This window comes from Carassius auratus, chromosome 46 (assembly GCF_003368295.1).
Source record: "Carassius auratus strain Wakin chromosome 46, ASM336829v1, whole genome shotgun sequence".
Classification (NCBI taxonomy): Eukaryota; Metazoa; Chordata; class Actinopteri; order Cypriniformes; family Cyprinidae; genus Carassius; species Carassius auratus.
Genome location: NC_039288.1, coordinates 12117380 through 12137643, shown reverse-complemented (window position 1 = coordinate 12137643; position 20264 = coordinate 12117380).

The following is a 20264-nucleotide window of genomic DNA, read 5'->3' as shown; positions in this document are numbered from 1 at the left end:
TTGTGACAATGAACCCTTATCAGGATCAACTAAACGCTGTTATTGTGGCGAGATTTCCATGGCCCGAAACGTGATGCTGAACGAAACGAACTGTGATTGGTAGTTTGAAATGTTGGTCAAACAGCCTCATGAAAAGCTGCAATGAAAGCTGCAATAGATTCCAGACCTTCAGCCGTCAGTCTGAAGATCTTGATACGCAAGACTAGGCCACTCGATGACCTTAATGTGCTTCTTTTTGAGCCTCTCCTTTGTTGACTTGGCTGTATGTTTTGGGTCATAGTAATCCTTGAAGACTTATCCATAACACAACTTCAGTGTTTTGGCTGAGATAAGTGGGTTCATAGTTCAGTGCAGGATTTCAGTTCATTGCGGCGTAGTGTGTTACCAATGTTTTTCTTGACGACTGTGGTCCCAACTGCCTTAAGATCATTAATGAGCTCATGATCATCCTTACACCATGAGGCGAGATCTTGCACGGAGCTCCAGACCAAGGCCGATTGATGGTTATCTTGTACTTCTTCCATTTTCGAATGATTACACCAACTTCTCTAGCTTCTTGCTGATGGTCTTGTAGCCCATTCAAGCCATTTGCAGATCTACAAACTTGTCTCTGACATCCTTTGACAGCTCTTTGGTCATGCTCATGGTGGTGGAAGAGGTTGTAATGGAAGATGGTGTGGGCAGGTGTCTTTTATACACCTAAAAGCTGACATTAGGAGTAACTTCTTAATGTGACAGGACTAATCTGTGTTCCACGAAGGCACATAACCTATCTGTGGGAGCCAGAATTCTTGCTGGTTGGTAGGAGATCAAATACTTATTTCACTCATAGTAATGCAAATCAATCTCTAACCTTTAAATGTGTTTTTTTCTGGATTTTTTTGGGTCAGTATACCATAAAAATTGCAGACCCTGCATTTCTTCCAAAGTGCGCACACACAGCAGTGAACACATACTGGAGCAGTGGGCAGCCATCTATGCTGCGGTGCCCGGGGAGCAGTTGGGGGTTCGGTGCCTTGCTCAAGGGCACCTCAGTCATGGAATAGCTGGTCCGACACTCGAACCCACAACCTTAAGGTTAGGAGTCAAACTATCTAACCATTAGGCCACGACTTGATTAAGATAAGGGTAGAAATGCCTGGTGAATTAGGATGTGTGGCCACCATCTGTAGAACAGAACTAAATCATTAAATCAGATTTTCAATACAATAGCCCAGTTTAAAACAATACAATAAACCCAGTTTGTTTTGCACTTTACAACTGATCAAAAACTGTGAGAAAATAAAGACATTCAAACTGCGAGATTTCACAACACACCTTTTTGTCAACTAACTCCAACTTCCAAACTGTCACTCATAAAACATTTCACAGACCCAGTGATATGTTGCATTAATGGGTGTTTATCCTTGTGATGGATGACATTGTTCTATTACACAGGAAAGGCTGCAGTGAGATCATTGCTCTCTAGTTTGTGAACAGTTATGTGCACAGAAAGTTAATGCAGACCAGCTCAACTGTACCGCTCATGTTGAACATCAGCTTACTGAGGTGCTGAAGATATGATTTATGTCTCACCATAGTGATTTGATCATACTACCTGCTGAATTAACCCTCACAGCTATATAGTATACTAGTCATAGTATGCAGTGTACTTTTGTATATTATAAACTGATTAAAACACTAAATTTCTAAAGATGCAAGGCATATCATTTTCTTACTTTGGTTGGAGTGCAACTTTGGTTTGAGTTCTACTTCTAACATAAAAAAACAGCAATTTATTAGGAGATATTCCAGGCCTAATATTTCTTCCTTTATCTAATTTTATTTTTTGGGAAATATTGTTTTAGTAAGAAATCAATTAGCAATATCCTCATTCTCATTTTTCTTCCAGTTTTTTTGTAATATGGGCTTTAACAAAAGCCAGTTCCTTAATCCAGGAAGGGACATCACTTTAGCAGGAAAACAACACAAACATCACTAAGCATTACTATTTTTTCTTCTCTGTTTTTGAGATGTTTTGGTATTAGCTGGTTAGCTTTACTGTGAAACATTTGATCTGTTTGATAAAATCTATAAAATCTCAATTTCAAAAGATAGTTAAAAATATAAATCTTATGTTGATATTCTAACTCTCAGTCTAGCTGTTTCTGCCAACCCTGTTTCTTTTTTGTTTTAAAATAAGTTGTTTTTAATAAAGTTTATGTACCCCAGTTTGACCAGAGTCTAGTAAAACTTTTTTATATTCAGTACAGACCAAAAGTTTGGACACACCTTCTCATTCAAAGAGTTTTCTTTATTCTCATGACTATGAAAATTGTAGAGTCACACTGAAGTCATCAAGGGCTTTTTGACCAAGAAGGAGAGTGATGGGGTGCTGCGCCAGATGACCTGGCCTACACAGTCACCGGACCTGAACCCAATCGAGATGGTTTAGGGGTGAGCTGGACCGCAGACAGAAGGCAAAAGTGCCAACAAGTGCTAAGCATCTCTCGGGGAACTCCTTCAAGACTGTTGGAAAACTAAAATTTTCATAGTCATGACAATAAAGAAAACTCTTTGAATGAGAAGGTGTGTCCAAACTTTTGGTCTGTACTGTATATATAAAAGATCTTCTATAGACATTAAACCGGAATCTGGGCTCTCTATCAACATCTGTGGTTTAAACAAAAAAAGTTGCTAGTAAGAAGATTGCCCTGATTGCATAAACAGACAAGGACAAATGGTAGAGACCAAAAATTTCCTGTCATATCGAATATGACAGCTCTGAATTTAAATCAATATTGTGGTCTCACCAGAGACCCCTGGATATGACAAGACAATAGTTTTAATCACAGACCTTTGGCTTGATGGTATTTTGTTCATTTCTAAACATCAAAAGAAACACAAAATCCTCCAGACTGTAAAGTTTGTCCAAATTAACTGGTTTTGAAACAGCTAAGATATTGCTTATGCTTATTATATCGCTTACTGCTTAGGTGACCAGCAATGGTTCCACTGTACAATGTACTGAATACAGTTAAATCGAAAAGATTTTAAGAGTGTACAAAATTTAAGATTTTAAAGAATTTTCTTGTTTTGGGAACTGTTCTTAAATTTTCCCCATATCTATTTTAAAGGGAATGCTGTGGATGAGAAGATTGGTCTAAAGTAGCAAATTTTGCAAATTGCTTAAACCGAAAATGTTCAGTAAGATTTTCATGTGCTTGAGACTAGGCCCATTTTCAAATGCGAAAGTTTGTTTTGGTGGGACTTTGTAGTCTAAATGCTAGTTTATTCAGCGGTGTGTGAGTTAGTGTGAGTTAGTGTGAGTTAGTTGTTTGCATCACCCAAACCAGTGGCAATTTGAACTGTGAATTAATTTATGTGCAATTAAATTTAAAGGACCGATACAAAAAAGGAAACAAGAGTGACACCCCAGACCAGTGAAAACAAAGGAAAATGTGCAAAAGGCTGAGAAGTGACATTAATACAGCATTTTAATAATGCCTCTTTTTCCTGTAAGACTCTAAAGACATAACGAATGGGAAACACTATATCTGTGACTAGGAGATTCTCATGAAGCAGCCATTATCTTAGCTGTTAACAAATGACTATTTGCACCATTTGCTTCCGCAATCACACACTTAGAGACACATTTTTTCTACGAACATTTTCATTTTATACATACAGACAATATTTGTACCTCATATGATAAACAGCAACCATTAATAATTTAGTAAAATATTTAAATGTTGTTTAGAATACCATTATTAATGAATGCAAGTCTCATAAAACCTCAAGTACAATATGTATGACAGCAATGGTTTGGTTCATTTCAAAGTGGAAACTGACAAATCGGTCACAGTATAGCGATGGAATTTTGAATTCTAATTCGAACCCTGAATTTGAAGCTTCTTCAGTTTGACTCTTTAAAAGTATCATTCGTAAGAGTCATTTGATCTTGAATTGGACATGGATATGAAAAAAGGAATGGACTTTGTAAATAGCTCACACCCTTGAACATTAAGTATTATTAACATCAAGTAGGCTACCACTGTTTGTAAGTTTTTGACTCTGCTAAAGCATAAAAATACCATAACATGCTTGCAGATACTTAAGAAACATGCAATTTAACATACTTGTTTATCTGAAAAACAATGCCACAGTCAGTTATTCTCCTTTGAAAATGTGCATTCCGGGCTGGAATGTTGTCTCATTGCCAGTTTACCCAATTATATTTCGGCACCAGTTGGCGGGAAACACAGCTTATTTCATTTCATTCATTCATCAAGAAAGCTTGTTCCTGTTGGTGTCATCAGGCAACCTGAGTGTCAAGTCAGAGGAGGAGGGGCCAGGTGAAAAAACCCCTCTCCAATGTTTTGAATTTGGACTGCAATACCTAGTTCAACCACTCGGTGTCAATACTACATACAGCACCTTTAATATGCTTTTTTTTTTTACTGAATATAAAAAAATGTTTACATATACAATACGTTTGGTTTACCGTGAAACTCTAAAGACATAACAAATGGGAAACACTTTTAGATTTACAATGTTTGTTTGTTTGCTTGTTTTTTCCTTCCCCATCTGCAGAATAGGACTTTTTTCATTGCTCAGAGGTTGTTCTTTTATAGAAGAAGAAGATTCTTAGAAGAAATGGAAATATAAATAAAGAGACTTGTTGCCTGGTGTACAGTAACATTCCAGAGGGCAGATCATTTTGTTTTGGGAAAAAGTTTGATAAATGTTTCAGATCTGACTATTTGATTGCAACTTTCATTGAGATCTCTCACGAAATTTGAAATGATTACTCATCTGAGAAACAAGACTTGAGAAAAAACATCTCTATATTTAATCTCATAGCTGTCTAGAATGCAAAAACTAATAAATGAAATATAATGTTAAAGAGATGTTTTTCTTTAATATGGATGGCTGCATTTTATTTATTTATTTATTAAGATTTAAGATTAAATATTGTAATCTCCTCAATGTTTGTTCCAAATTGCTATCATCTCCACCAGATAAAGTGACAAACATTTATTTTTCTAATCAGCTAGGATTTTCTGTACATTTTTTTGCCTTTTTTCGGGGTGGTTGTAAAACATTATTAAATAAAATAAATAAATAAAAATACTGTACTTTTCCCATAATTAATTATGATGGATGATAGTTGGAAACATCTAGATAGCAATATCAAACTGTTGCAGGCAAACTATCAGGTCTCTCAGTGATGTTATTACTGCTTTTAATTTTTGAATTTAGTGCACAAAATTATGTATGCTGCTACGTGGCACTTCCAGAACTTGTGCAGGATCCATTGGCATCGTCCTGGCCCACTTAATTTGACATTATTGACTGTGGGGGTGGGCCCATCCATAAAAATTCAAGAATTCAAGCAACAGCCCCGTGAGATTAGAGCTTTCATTTGCAATTACTGGTCTTATTTTACACTTATCTCAGGAATGATTCAAAAGATTTGCGGCACTGTTTGTTTTTATTATTCAGCACAAAAGATTAAGATCTAGCACTCTCTGGGTGAAATCAGCATTGTTTGTTGCAGCTGTGATTAATTTAACTGCAGCGCATGTAAGTGAGTCAAACAATTGCTCAATGCGTTGTCAGAAATGGCAGCGAGTAGGATTCCAGTAATGCAGAAAAAAAATTGTTTTTAACTAAACCTCAGAGGTCAGGACTCTGTAGTCTGTGCTCCTTTGTCGAACTTTAACAGTGAGACCAAGAAAGCAGCTGTCAATTTTAGCCTGTGCTCCGTGCCATATGTGTGTCTAAGCGTGTATTCATGTTCTGGTGCCTGGACAAGGTATAATGAGTCAGAGAGACACAGCTGCCGACCAGATGATTGGGGCCACCTGCTTTCTTCATCATTTACACGCTCCACAAATGTACAAACAACAGCAAATTAAAGGAGTCTAGAAGCCTTGAATCCGTCTGTCTTGTTTTCTGCTCAGATTTTAATATGTTGGCACTGAGAATCAATGCAGTGTGTTTGTGTCTTTATGTGCCGCGGCACACAGTGTGGTTGTACAATTTGTGCTGGATGCTTCAGTGTGCCATATGATATGTTTTCATGCTCTACATCAATGTAGGATGTAAAATATGGGTGTTGCAATATCCTAACTATAAGGGGTGCTCTGTCTGGATAAGACAGGCTAGTGCATCCACATTGTTAACATTTAGGCTAAATGCAGAAATGCCCACTTATCAGTAAAGCTTTTAGGAAAAAGCAGAAGACATTGGGTTTAAAATAAATAATTAATTTTAATTAGTTGCACATGTGAAGTAAAGCTTTAAACCCGGATACTGTGTTAAACATTAAATGAAACTAAAACCTGAATTTATTTTGATTATATCTAAACAGCCCAAACACCGAGAAGGAACTTTGTCTTCCTCATTTCAGATGTCCACCACACACCCTCGTTACATAACTGTTTAACAGGAAAATATGAGAGAACAAATAGTTTTTAAACTCACATGTATTTATTTCTTTTGAATTCAGTTATTTGTTTGAGGGAGCAGGTTACGACCTGGTTCCAGTTGGGAGGCAGGGGCCAATTTTAGAAGACCAAAGCAAGTCGAGGGATAAATTAAGGCTATGGATTTGGCTAATTTCTCCCCGCCTTATTGGAGACAGAAATCCAAACATATTTGGGATATAATCTGAGCCCCTGCTTCATTTTCCTTTGGTCCAGGTAATTACTGAATGTGCCATGGTGCTCTCATTACTAGGCAACCAATTCCAAGTCCCCCCTGCCTTGAACATTCCAGTCAAATTGCACCTCCCACGTGAGCAGGCAATCAGCCGCCCAGGGCCAACCTCTCATGTTTGTAATAATATTCTAATAACCAGTTACTGGCCGTTTGGAGAGTGCCCTACTCCTACAAGTCACCATAATTAGGAATCCTAATGAGAGGAAAGCTGGACCACCACGCCATACCCCCCTTCGCTTGGCGGGAAAAGGCCACAACTCACTGCCCACAGTATCTGCTCATCTGAACCTCTCAATTTGTTTGTAAGTGCTCATCGAGCGGTCACGTCTCGTCTTCTGTCTCGGCTGATTTCTGTCAGTTGTGTCCCTGAGGTTACTGGAATGGGAGCAACATTGCGAGAATTCCATTGAATGTGGTTGGCATTGGCTCATTTAGCTCCACTTTGATAGCCCACCCCACATTTGAATACCTGTATGAAATTACAAGATTATGTGGGAGAAAGGAATGCAAAAGGTGTACTAAAACTATTTTTGTAGTTTACCACCATGTTATTGGCACTGAACGCATAATCTGTGTTTTTATTGCATTATTAGTTTTTGCAGGTCCAATGTTGCTTTGGGTTGTTCTAAAGATTTTTATTGTTATTATTATTCCTTCACTTGATACATTAAAAAAGTAGATCAGTTCATGTATTGAAAAGCACCTCTGGCATTTTTGTACAATTGCTGTGGTTGTCTTGCCGAACATATCCCTACTGCTTTCTATTTCTATAAAAGTCCAGTTGTGTAAAAAGTACCTTCTAGTCAACATATCACTCGCTTGGATTGTTTTTGCTACTCATTCTTTGAGAAGCATATGATTGTTTTATTTTCCCTTCTTTGTGTTTTTGGCCTTCTCTGCGGTGATGTTGATTTAGCACTGAATTTTCTTCTCTGTTGGTTATGCTACTAATTTGTGGTGAAATGGGTCAATTCAGCCTTGTGGGAGGCCATTTTTCTCATTCCTGCTCAAAATCTGCGAGTCCTACAAAAATGACTTCTGCACAGTATGTTCATGTTGGATTTTACAAGGTCATCAAAGGTTCTAGTACAGAGTCACTATATTACTGAATCATTATTGTGCATATTTGTATGCTAACGGTTGCATTTTAAAGTAACCCATGCAAGAAATGCTCAAATAAATGTTTTAAAGGAATAATCTCAAATTTATTTTCACATGAATCTCTCATGTTTAAAAAGCTGCATTTATTTTATCAAAACTACAGTTAAAAATGTAATATTCTAAATATTAATACAATTTAAACTATTTCAATATTTTAAATTATTATTAAATGTTATTTAGCAATGTATTTCAATGAAAACAAAAAAACATGTCATCCTCCTTGGCCCTTTTCACCTCACATTTTTCCATTCATGCACTGGTAATTGGTTATTCTATTTTGAGGGGAAAGGCTACGCTCCCTAACATGTGTCTTGAATTGATAGTTTTGCCCCATTTCCTTTTTTAGAGCGAGGTCCTCCCAGAGTCGCCCTGTGGCAGTGTAGGTGGCCGGGGTTAAGCACAGAACTAGTAAGGAGGGGGTTTTACTAAGTTTCTCTGTTTACTTAATCTCAATATGAGGCCCGGGACAAGGAGAAGATTTGGAGGCTGAGGTCAATCACAAGCTATTTAAAAAAACAAAACAACAAAAAGGATATGCTTGTATGATGGAGGATATGCTTCTCATTCAGTTCTGTTGTTTGTTAGCGTTGCAGTACCAGACTCACATACTGTTTCACACATGCACGTGGCCAATGATAGGCATGGATTTTATTGATGTATTGTGTGGCTATTATTGCACAACATTGTTTGATTATTTTAATGCGCCTGGGATCACACTAAATCACACTATTTGGATACCATAAACAGCCCGTCCCTTAAGGCGAGTAATAAATTCTTACCTGCCTTAATAACAATGAGTGTGTTATTTCAGCGATCTGTTACTAAGTAAAGCATAAGAAAACATTAAACCAACCTGATATTTTAACCCTTTACTCTCTTATTCTGAGATTTAATTTACATGTCAAATTGTACAGTTATGGTCTTTTTTTGTGTGTTTTTCACATTATAGGCAGTCAGTTTATTATTGGTGGGGATTTTTAGTCTTCATAAATAATAAGTCACTGTCTTTGTTTAAAATGCTGATTCATTAAGTGATTGGCTGCATCTGAATATGCATATTTTCCTATAATATAGTAGTCAAAAAAACAGTATGTGAAATGACCTACTACATCAGGTGAGAATGAATCACTAAATCATTCACCCAACCAAATCATTCAAAAATGCTGATTCATTCAAGAAAAAAAGAAACCATCAACAAGGTGCTGAATCATTCAACCGATTCAGAAATGCTGATATGTATCATGATACATAAGACTGCTTTTATGAGCAAGTAACTGAATAATATATTAGGTTCATGCGTGAAGCTGCTTTATTTGGAGCTATTTTTGTTGGTAAAACAAAGCAGACAAATTTGCAAACATTAAAGCAATATCACATTCACATTCATGCTGTAGTGTGATATTGCTTAAGTACCAGTTTCTCATAAGGGGTTGCTGATTTTATTAATAATCAAAATGCACATGTTTTGTGCTAATGCACATCTGTCTAGGCAAGTAATAGTGTTTTTTATGCACTAGCCTTTGTTATGCCTAAAGCACCTGGCATTCGGAAAAAAAATTCATGTAAATCACTCATCAAGTGAGGCCATTTCTACTGCAGCATTAACCTGTCCCATATCCCGACTGTGTCTGCACTGGAGACCCACATGCTCATGGGACTGAGTTACCGTACAAAACTGTAACCAACACTCATTTTATGTAGACAAAATAGAGGGTGTTTGCTTGTATAGACATAAAACCTGTACTTTGGTCACAGTTGGTGAAGTATTGTGGTTTTCAGTTTGTGGAGCCAGTGAGGGGGCACAGTAAGTCAGTCTACATTAGAGGTACATTATAGGGAACCTGCTCCGAGCAGAGATGACCAGCTTCCACTAGTATTTCTCCCCGTATAATGTGAAGCAGCTGCAACTCTCCTTGCGTGATACACCGAGCCACCAATTAATGGGGGGAGGACATGTTGACCTACAAAACAGAGGAGCACAACAAACCCTGTAACTACAAACAGGTTCGCCTTGAGAAACGCTTCTCTCCAGGGAAAGGGGCGAGAGTGAGTGAAAGAACAACCGAGGAACGGTGACCTCTGTTCTGTCACAAAGCTCATGCCATATGCACATAATCCACTTACCTTTTAAAGAGCTGTTTTTGTTTCTCTGCGGTTAGACTGCAGTTTTTCTTTTCACATAGTTTTCACATAGCCAATTCAACATTTCCCCCCCTTTGCTGACTTGAATTTCAGTCTCACAAAGATGTCAAAAAGGTATGCATAAAAGACATCCAATTGGTAATACTGAAGACATGTAAGGCTGCTAATGTGAGAACCAGAGCCAGCACCCGAGAAGGTGGTTTAATCCAGCATACTTGACCCCTTTAGTGTTTGTGGGGGAGAATTTAAGAACCTTTCTTGATAGGAGCAAAGGTTGGAAATAATAGAAGGCTGAAAAAGTCTGAGACATTTTCATGCCTGTGAAACATCAAGTCAAATTCTGTCTTATGCATATTGATATATTTTGTATTATTTCTCCTTTGGTTGTATTTATTTATCTACTACAACACAATGTACTATATATATATAGTTAGTCTTTTTTAACTAACTGGTAAAAATCTTTCGTTTGGGAATCAGACTATTTTTGATTCACTTTAATTAGTTTATCAGTTGCCAGTTTCTTATTTTGCAATAGACATCCAATTATAAATGCATGAACTAGTTTAATATGAATAAAATAACATTTTAATTCAAGGACACAAGAATAAGCATAGGATTACTTGGCTTATTGCCACTTATAAATGACACTTTCATTTATAAGTGGGAGTTGAAACATGTCTTATTAACAAACCCTCCTCTGGAAACACACTTAATCTGACCCGGGACGTTATGGCTGAGTTCCAAACCTCCCCAGCCAGTTCACAGTTCAGCTCAGCTCAGCTCAATGTTGACTTCCCGTTTTACGCTGTCAGTTTCAAGTTAAACTCTTCCAGCCATGTGGATTCTTGTGGCATCGTGGGTTTACCTAGGGAATGGATATAGACCAGATGCACCACTGTGTTGGCATTTATGATCTGGCATTAAAGGCACATCCTGACTTTATCTCCTGCATGTCCTGGCCTGGGACACTCATCAAGAAATAAGCATTTGGGGTGCTGATAAAACATCTAATGAAGGCAGTGGTTTGGTGGTCTGTCATTCATGTGCTAATAGCAGATTTCGTTGCCACTCTTCCCGGGCTTTTCTACAACAATTGCAGAAACTTTTAGTAATTTTTTTGAGTTTGTGATGGAAAAATATTTTTCTTCACATATATCACTCAAATATTTGAATGACTCATGATATGTTTTAGAGATGCATATTATTATTATTATAGGTTAATAAGAGGTTCAGTTCTAGTTTGTCCAGTCTCGTCTGCATTTATGCTAACCTGTGTGTTGGATTACTATGTGCTGCTTTAAAGACTTTATAAACCTTCTTAACCTTTGTGCATTTGTGAACAGGAGAACAAGAGATCCAGAGTCACTGCAGTTCAGTTAACTGACCGCCTGAGGTCCTGTGAGGGGACTGTGAGTGGTGCTCTTGGGTCAGCAGTAAATGGGGGTTGACAGCCGACTCAGTGTGCTATAACCAGCCATCCCCCCATAGGTTACAGCCGGGGCAGATGGGAAAACCCATGGAAACAATCCACATTTGCCACAAGCCAGTCTTTACACATCCAGTATATTTGTTAGTTAGACGATGCCTACAGTATGATTTCTCATTCATTACTGATGAGGCCTTCATTGTCTTTCAGTGTACATACTAGAGCTATTAATGTTTTCCTACAGAGGAAATTATACTAAACTTTATTACCCGTATACTAGCATTATAAATGGTAAAAATTCATTTAGGATTGTGTTAATGATATGCAAAATCCCATTTAGTCAATAAGTCCGTGGACTGCGTAGCCATTATTTTTAATCTAGGCTCAACTCTTATTACTTTTCACAATAATTATGATTATGGGGCAGATTATATATATATATGTGCTATGATTTGTGAACGAATACATTTTGAGGTTTGTATGCATTGCTTTTCAGATATAGTAAACTTGCGTGGTAACTCACCTGGTACAGCATTGCACTTGCCATATTGGCATTCATTTATTCTAACTGAATGCGCGTTTAGCTTTACTGAGTGGACGTTTCACTTTGAAAGTGTCACGAAAAATCCAAGTATATACTGTATAATTTTGCAGAAATGTAGCCAAAGTCATAATTTTTTTCATCAGCCTGGATTGATTATTTTTAAAGGAATCTTTGAATGATTTGAAGCTCATTGCAAGACTCTCAAAATCTCAAACACAAAAGCCAAGGATATCCATATAAATACATAGGTTTTATAGCTTTAGAGAAGGTGTCAGCATGCTAATTGGTGCTCGCTTTAAAAACTAAAATGAAAGAAAAAACAGTTGACAACCATCAATTAGTTGACCAGCATGACCCTCCTTTGAGCCGGCTAGTTTGTTTGAAGCATCAAGGTAATTCTGCCCTTTATATGGACAAAAATAAGCAAATGATGTCCTTTTTAATTTTCGACCTGTAGGGCCATAGTTGCAAACAACAGCATGACAAACATCCTGGAGATGTAATTCTTCCGTGACTGAAACTCACAAGCAAACTACAGAGTAGGCTCTCTTGCTAATTAAATAACATGGCACCCAGCTTCTGTTCCCTTCATATTGAAGGCTCGAAGTCTGGTCAGACACCCCCCCCCCCCATCCCCCACACACTTTCCCGTTCCCCCTGGTTTCGTCTCTTGTTTGATGTCGGACCCTCCACAGTTATTTGGCTCTTTTAAAGCAGGGTTGAGGACACTGGCTTTTAAGCCTTGCTGGCCAAGGTAAACTTCATTTGTATTGTGTACATATGGTCAAAAGTGCCTTTCTTGTAAAAAGCCAGGGTGATGCCGTGGGCCAATAGGAGTGTGTGTAAATGAGAGCAGCGCACAAGACATTGTGTGATGAAGCGTCGCAGCCCTGCTGAGCCCCAGCTGGAGAGCTCTTATCAAGGCCCAAATGAGTGGAGGTGAGAAAAGACAGACCAGCAGAGCTTACAAGTCCACATTTCCCAAGGAGAGGGGAAGAGACGAGGAAGGGGAGGCCGCCAATAGAAGACTGTTTTAAAGAGTTTGTTGATAATAGTTCTAAATATTATATTAAATATGAAATATTATAAAAAGCAACTAATTGTTACGTTCTTAGTTGCTTTTTCTCACCATCTGACTGAATGTGTAATCATCATGCAAAATCTCAATACAAAATAATTGAGGAAAACTCAATTTCGGTTTTACAGTAAAAAACTGGATTTCACTACTGAAAATTTGAACAGTGGTAAATTTGCTCACACATTGACACTCTCTCTCCTCCTGAAATGAAGCACAATGCTTGGCTTACAGGCATTGTTTAACATTAAAAGTGAAATTTTACTGTAGACAATTGTTTACTGGCTAAAACCAATAGCATGCCATAACATATATGGCACAAATGTAATTTTTTTTCTCTTTTTTTTATGATGCATAGTTGTATTTATATAGGAATCCTAATTGCAGAAATTACAAATCTAACAACTTTCAAATTAACTTAATTGGACAATTTAGAGCATAATGGTTTATTCCGTAATATTATACAAAAATCTTATTTTTAATGGGGTATTTGTAATGTGTTACCACCAAGACTCACTGACAAGGTACAAGATAAAATCCACTTCTTGGTACATAGGAAGTCAATAAAAATGTTTCCTGGCAGATGAGTGAGTTCAAAGCCAGTTTGTGATGGGACAAATAAAGTGGGCAATCTGATTTAAGGTTAATTTATCACATCGGGACAGGAAAGGGACTTACTATATTATAATCAATGCCTACAGGTAATAATGCAAAGCACTACATTTGTGAATGAGATCCAACTTAGCATGATTAGATGTGTATGCTGCACGTTTGATGTCACCTGTGTTAAAATATGGCAGAACATTTGTTACGGTATATGTCTAATGAAAGACACATGATGGCTGTGATTGGACTAAACTTTAAAGTATGGACGGCTGGAGGGTCTAAAATATTTAAGCTCAAAAGTACAGGATTCAGCGACATGTAAAAAAAAAAAAAAAAAAGACAACAATTCTGAGACATATGGGATTTGTTAGTCTGGCCAGACAGTATGTTAGTTTTTAAAGTGCTTGTTGCTCTGACTTCGAGTCCTGCATGAGAGGCAACATAAAAAAAATGGAAGAAGGATATTGGAAAGAAACCAGAGGAGGAGAGATAAGGAAATTGAGCCCAACGAGAGAGACCTGAACAGGCTTAGCTGAATTTTCTCATGTCTCATGTCACTGTTTTCTTTCAAAACAAACCAATGTTGCAGGCCAGTCTTTAGGAGGCCTTTATGAAACATCCCTCTCTTAACCTTTCACCCATCAAACTGTCCTTTCCCCACACCCACTGACAGACACTGAACAACATAAAGTTTCTTTTACAGTAAGCTTTCATGGGTTGAATTACAGGGTCATTGTTGTGCAACACAAAATGTTGGTACAATAAAAGTAAGCTGTGTCATTTAGGCCTCCCTTTTAAGTCTCTAGACAAGAAAGAATAATAACTTGCAGTTGCTTATAAGAGATCAGTAAGTGCCACTTGATATACAGCTTCCACACAATGACCACTCAAAATAAATGTTACTGCTAGTGCACCACCTCTCATTGAGAGAGTGACACTGCGGTTAGGAACATTTTATACAAAGGAAATAAGGCCTTTAGTTTTCTGCAGTAGGAGACTATAATGTTGTGACAATTAAAAAGCGAAACTGAACATAGCTACATAGAAACTATTTAAGAACATCTTTTAATGTCATCTAATATATTGTCAATATCAAATGTATATTCTTATTTATGATATTAATAATATAGGACAGAGATTCGAATTGCTGAATTGTTTCCGAGTTGGTTTATTGTCATGAACTGTCTGAACAACCCAATTCTCTAAAATGAATCAGGCTTTATACTGAGAGAGTGATGTAAACAAAAAAGGGTTTTTTAACACTACTCTAGGATTTAGTAAAAACCTAACAGCTAATGACACGCTACTGAAAAACACAGAAGAATCAACACTTTCCAGTTTTTTCAACACTTTCCAGTGTTTAAACTGTTATTTCTTTCTTTATTAACCTTGAGGAAAAAGGCTAAATGCAATAAAAATATGTTTTGGACACTCCTTATAGCTATTATCTACACTTGTGTGAAGGCTGAAATTGGTGACATAGGGCCAGAAGATGTTTATTGCTTGCATATGTGGAACGCACGTGTTTTACATTTTCCAAAAAGGCTTTTCAATTGTGTACTCTCCGGGTAATTTCAACTCTAAAGTGTATCAGGACAAGGAGTTGAAGAAGTCCAACACATTTGTATTTTTTGGATGTGCAGTTGTTTGTGGGATGGCTTTATAAGTTATGAAATGTCATGCCTTATTCCGCAGAGAAATATACCAAAATATTATATTAAAAGCATCGTTACACATCATATAGGGTATGTAATGTTTAACCATTCCTCAAAACAGTGCAGGCTTTATGTATACATACAGCATGTTACAGAATGGGAAATTTGTAGACATATGAAATATCATGAATGCACCAGCTGTTTTGTTTTTCTTCTTTAAAATGTATATTTATATATAAGAGAGAATCATCTGCACTATTATTTTGAATAGGATATGAATGCTTTCCTGAGCACATGTTTGATCTTCCAACACATCAGGCATAAATGAAAAAATTCACAAAGAGTTCCAGCGGCATTAATGGACCTCATCATTTCTCATCCCTTAACAGATGTTGCAAAAGATGTTAACAAAAAAAAAAAAAAAAAAAAAACATTTTTCTTCACAGTTTTCAAAATTTCAATAAGTTCAGCCTCAATTTTTGGACATTCAACATATGGTGCAGGTTTCTTTATGTTTGGCAGTCATACTGCTTAAAATGAAATGGAAATATTAACCATGTGTTTGCCACGACCTGTGCTGCAATTCCAAGGAAATCAAGCGAGGTGCCCAGTTTGCAGGACCTGTTTTATTTTTCAGTGAACACATCGGAGTGTTTGCCAGACATAATCATTAAAATGATATTTCATTTTGCAGGATTGGGATGTTGTGCTGTCATGCTATACGAGACGGTGCGAGTCCAACTGATTTTGCTGAGCTATCACAAGCTAACCCATTAAACTGAGTGACATACCAAAATTCTGATTATTAGCATTTGGTGTGTAGTCTGAAGGAGGTCAGGCCTTATTCATACAGCTCTGGAAAGACTCCAGGGTTAACTTCAAATTCCATGAAGCTCTGTTCAATATCTGTCTCAGTAGGCAGACTGATAGAACATCAGGATTCGTGAATACAAGTTCACACATGTGAACTTTGAGGTTAAAAAGGTTAAAAAGGTTATAAATATACATTTTTATTTTTTTAGAAAATCGATCGTTTTGTTAAATAAGATCCTTCTTCCTCGGCTGGGATTGTTTATAGCCCGTTTGAAGTTGCATTGAAACTGCATTTTGGAAGTTCAAACTCACAGGCACCATAGAATGAAAATATTTCCAGAAACGTTTTCATCAATATATATGAATATGTATATATATATATTCTTTTACGACTGAAGAAAGAAAGACATGAACATCTTGGATGACAAAAATGTTTGTTCTGTTAGTGAACTACTCTTCTAAAGCTGAAAGTCTACATTATATGAAAATAAAATGATTCATGATATTTCATGGTTTGCAGTCTAAAGACAATATGCTTGCCCCCAAAATCCAAAGATGAGTGACTGATCCAACAAGAGTAAAGAAGTAATATTTTTTCCATTGTTCCTTCATCACTTGAGGTATTCCCAACAACTCCAACTCCTAAAAATATATATTTTTATGCACCACAAACTTTCTTTCGACATCCACTCTTGTTGATTCCTTTGTAATTAATACCACAAACAGTCTAACAGAAGAAAGGATAGGTGTTGAAACACTCCGAAAGACGGCAGTCTTTGATTTCAAAAGCAAAGTCTTCCACGCACTATAAAGTTAGGTAAGACATGTACTTTTGAAAGGAACCAGACTTGTTTTTCTGTCCAATAAGCAGGTGATATAGAGGAATTTTCATGTCAAGGCCAGATGTCCAGTGCTAGTGTTATGTAATGACGCAATCTGGCCTTGAAGACAAGAGCTCCCAGAACTCTCACCGCTGAGAGTCCTCCAAGACTTGCAGGCAGAATCCCTGAGGTTCACCAAGACACACACATGCACACGCCATGTGTGACAACACGCCAGCCCACCCAGATATTACCCACAGTAAAACAAAATAATGCATGTGGATGGAATGCTGTGGATGGAATTTTGGATACAGCAAATAGCTACACAACCTAAAGGTATCGAGTTCCTTTTTCTTTTTCAGCATCAAACCCGGCAAATTGCATGGAAAATGTGTTATATCTTCACTTTCCTTGAACTAACTAAATCAAAAGTGTTCGTGTTCAAACACCACAGATCTGTTTGTGTTCCTTCTGTCTGTTCGGTTAAACAGTTCTTGACATGTTTGATCCAATTCCATTTTTTAAGATTCCTTCAGATGGTGAGCAAGAGGAACTGGCAGGTGGGCTCAGGGTTTCTCAGGAACTCTCTCGCCTCACACATTTAATGCATTATCTCTCACAGTGAATGGAAATGGTTCATGATCCTGACAGTTTCATCCAGTGGTTGAATAACTTGTTGTCATTATCAAAACTACTAGTTAAACTACTCCCACATAGCTTTTTTAATTCAGTTCGTCTGCATCTGTGAGGCTGTTTATTGTGAAGGTCTTGATTCGGTAACTCCATTAAGACCGACATGAATGCTTTATGTGGTAAAGTATTCTATATCTTGACTCAAAGGGATTTAATTACTGATAAATTAGTCATTTTTGTGTTCATTTTAATGTGTTGAGTGTGTCATGCACTTTGTTCATGCACACATATTATAATCTTAGTCAATGAAAAGTAGGATGTCCTGTAATGCAACCATTCATGATGTAACTCTTTGAAATCAGAATGTGCTGAAGAACTTAACAACAGTTGGTTACATAAAATCTATTAAGAAATCTTGCAGCTGCACAAGTCCGTGAACATCTAGTCTTTGGTCTACTGTACATACTGTAGCTGTCAATTCAAATCAGCCCAACTTTCTATAAAGACTAAACCAGAGCTGTCCGTGGTTCTGAAGCGACTTGATCGTACAGTGGCAAACTTTGATGACTCCAGATTCACAGGTCAACGAAAAGTTCAATTTGTTGCGATTTGCTCAGTTCTCTGTAGGCCTTAGTACTTTAGAAGGGATGAAACTGAAACACAAGAATAGTTGTTGTATTTTAAATGTAAAAGTAATGCAATTATATTGAAAGAAAAATATTTTTTGGGGGGAGGTTTTTTTTTTATGAGGAAATGGTCAATGTGTACTTACAACCACTATAAAACCTCATGTTTTTCAGGCCTAAAACAGATTACTGTTGTCAAGCTATTTTTTTTTTTTTGTCGAAAACAATGTTATTGGGTGAAATGCATTAATGTGGTTGATAGACCAAATAAACACCAACATTTTTAGCAGCATGTTTCCAAAACCAAAGTTGCAACCCCACGTGAACATTACACACACTTTAGTTTGGGCAAGAAAGGCCCATCTGTGAAAGATCTCATGATATCTTGCCATCTCAATTGGATACTTTCATGTTTTCAAATCACATTTGACAAGTAATGTTGGTCTTATCCCACTACTGACAAAAAGCTAGGAAAATACACCCCCTCTTTGGTTGTATATTAACTTACATTCGCATGCAGAATATGGCTTCATATTAGCTCGTAAATTCAGTTCTGTGTTCTCCTGAAGGGTCGGTGTTGCCTGGCGTTGGCAGGCGCCTGGTCTCTCAGTTTCTCTCACTCTCTCGAGCTGAATTGGTAAACACATGCTCCATCTCAGCCAAAGCCAAGGCAAATGTTTGACACACCTGCTGAACAGAAACTGGAAACCTCGAGAGATCATAACAGATCCAAATCTCAGCCTGAACTGGCCCTGTGTTTAACACGTGCTGTAAGTGCAGTCTGAAAACCACTATATTTAGCATTTTTGCTCTTTTATGTTAGCTGACATAAGGTTTCGGAGACCTGTTGATCGCTAATGATAGGAGAGCACCTCTGTTACGGGAACTCCTTGGGCTTGGCTCAATATCACCACATCTAGATCCAAAAATATGCAGCGGTGCCGCTACCCTCGGGGCTGTTAAAATCAGCCCTGTCTATTGCTGCTCTCCAAGCAACCTTTCTGGAATGAAATATTCACAGCTGCTCCTGTGGTTTGGTCAACAAGCCACAGATTCCTTTGGGGGAAGAGTGAAGTTGTGAAGCTGTGAAGGTCACAATATAGATTTCAGCTAAAACCAACAAATGGGAATTCCTTCAGTGCTGTGTACTGAATATGTATGATGCATCTGAATCGGCTTCTCCCTGCGAGAGCCAAATGACTCTGTGGCTCTTTCATGAGTCAACAGGGGATTGCTGACTTATACAACAGGTATTTGTTTTTATCTGCCTTGTCTATTTCTTTATTTACCTCTTAATGTAATTAGTGTGTAGGCTTGGTAGTTATCAGAGAAATCTCTATGTAGGTCTTTTTTCATATTAAACTGTACTTTGTAGATTAAGCACCATTTACAAAAAAGGGTTGGGAATGGTAAAGAATTTAACTATTATGATTTTGGTTCCTTATTGTATCTATTAACAATTATTTTAAGGATAAAAGAAATGCTTGGAAAAGAAGAGACATGGTTGCATTGACAAACTGTGGGCTAATTTCAATAACAATTAAATTATTCTTGCAAAAGGTGAATTTTAGAGTCTTTTTAGAGGCCGCATGAATACATTAGAGTTGTTTGATTCACTTAAAACAACTGAATCATTCTTTCGGCAGTCGGAGAATGAGTTTTACATTGTGTTTTTGATTGACTAAAAAGCCAACCCATTCGAATGACTCATTCAGTAATCAATTGTGCTGCTTGTTTCTGATTCTCTGGCTCATAAGACTCATTCTTTCGGGAATCGGACCGTTTAGCGATTTAGTTGCCGTGTTGAGGAGCCTGAATAACTATCGCTAGAAACTCAATGGAAATATTTGAATATGGTTCACCATGCTGAAGTATGTTAACGAACTGAACATCACACGACTCATAAAATGAAACCGGTTTTCGGTTCCCAGCCCTAGTCTTGAATCAATTTCTGCGTAATTGTACATGAAAAGATGTTTACGAAACACCCAAAAGCACTTTTAAACAAACACATCAATACTCTTAACTTGAAACAATAAAAAACTTCCTGGAAAAGT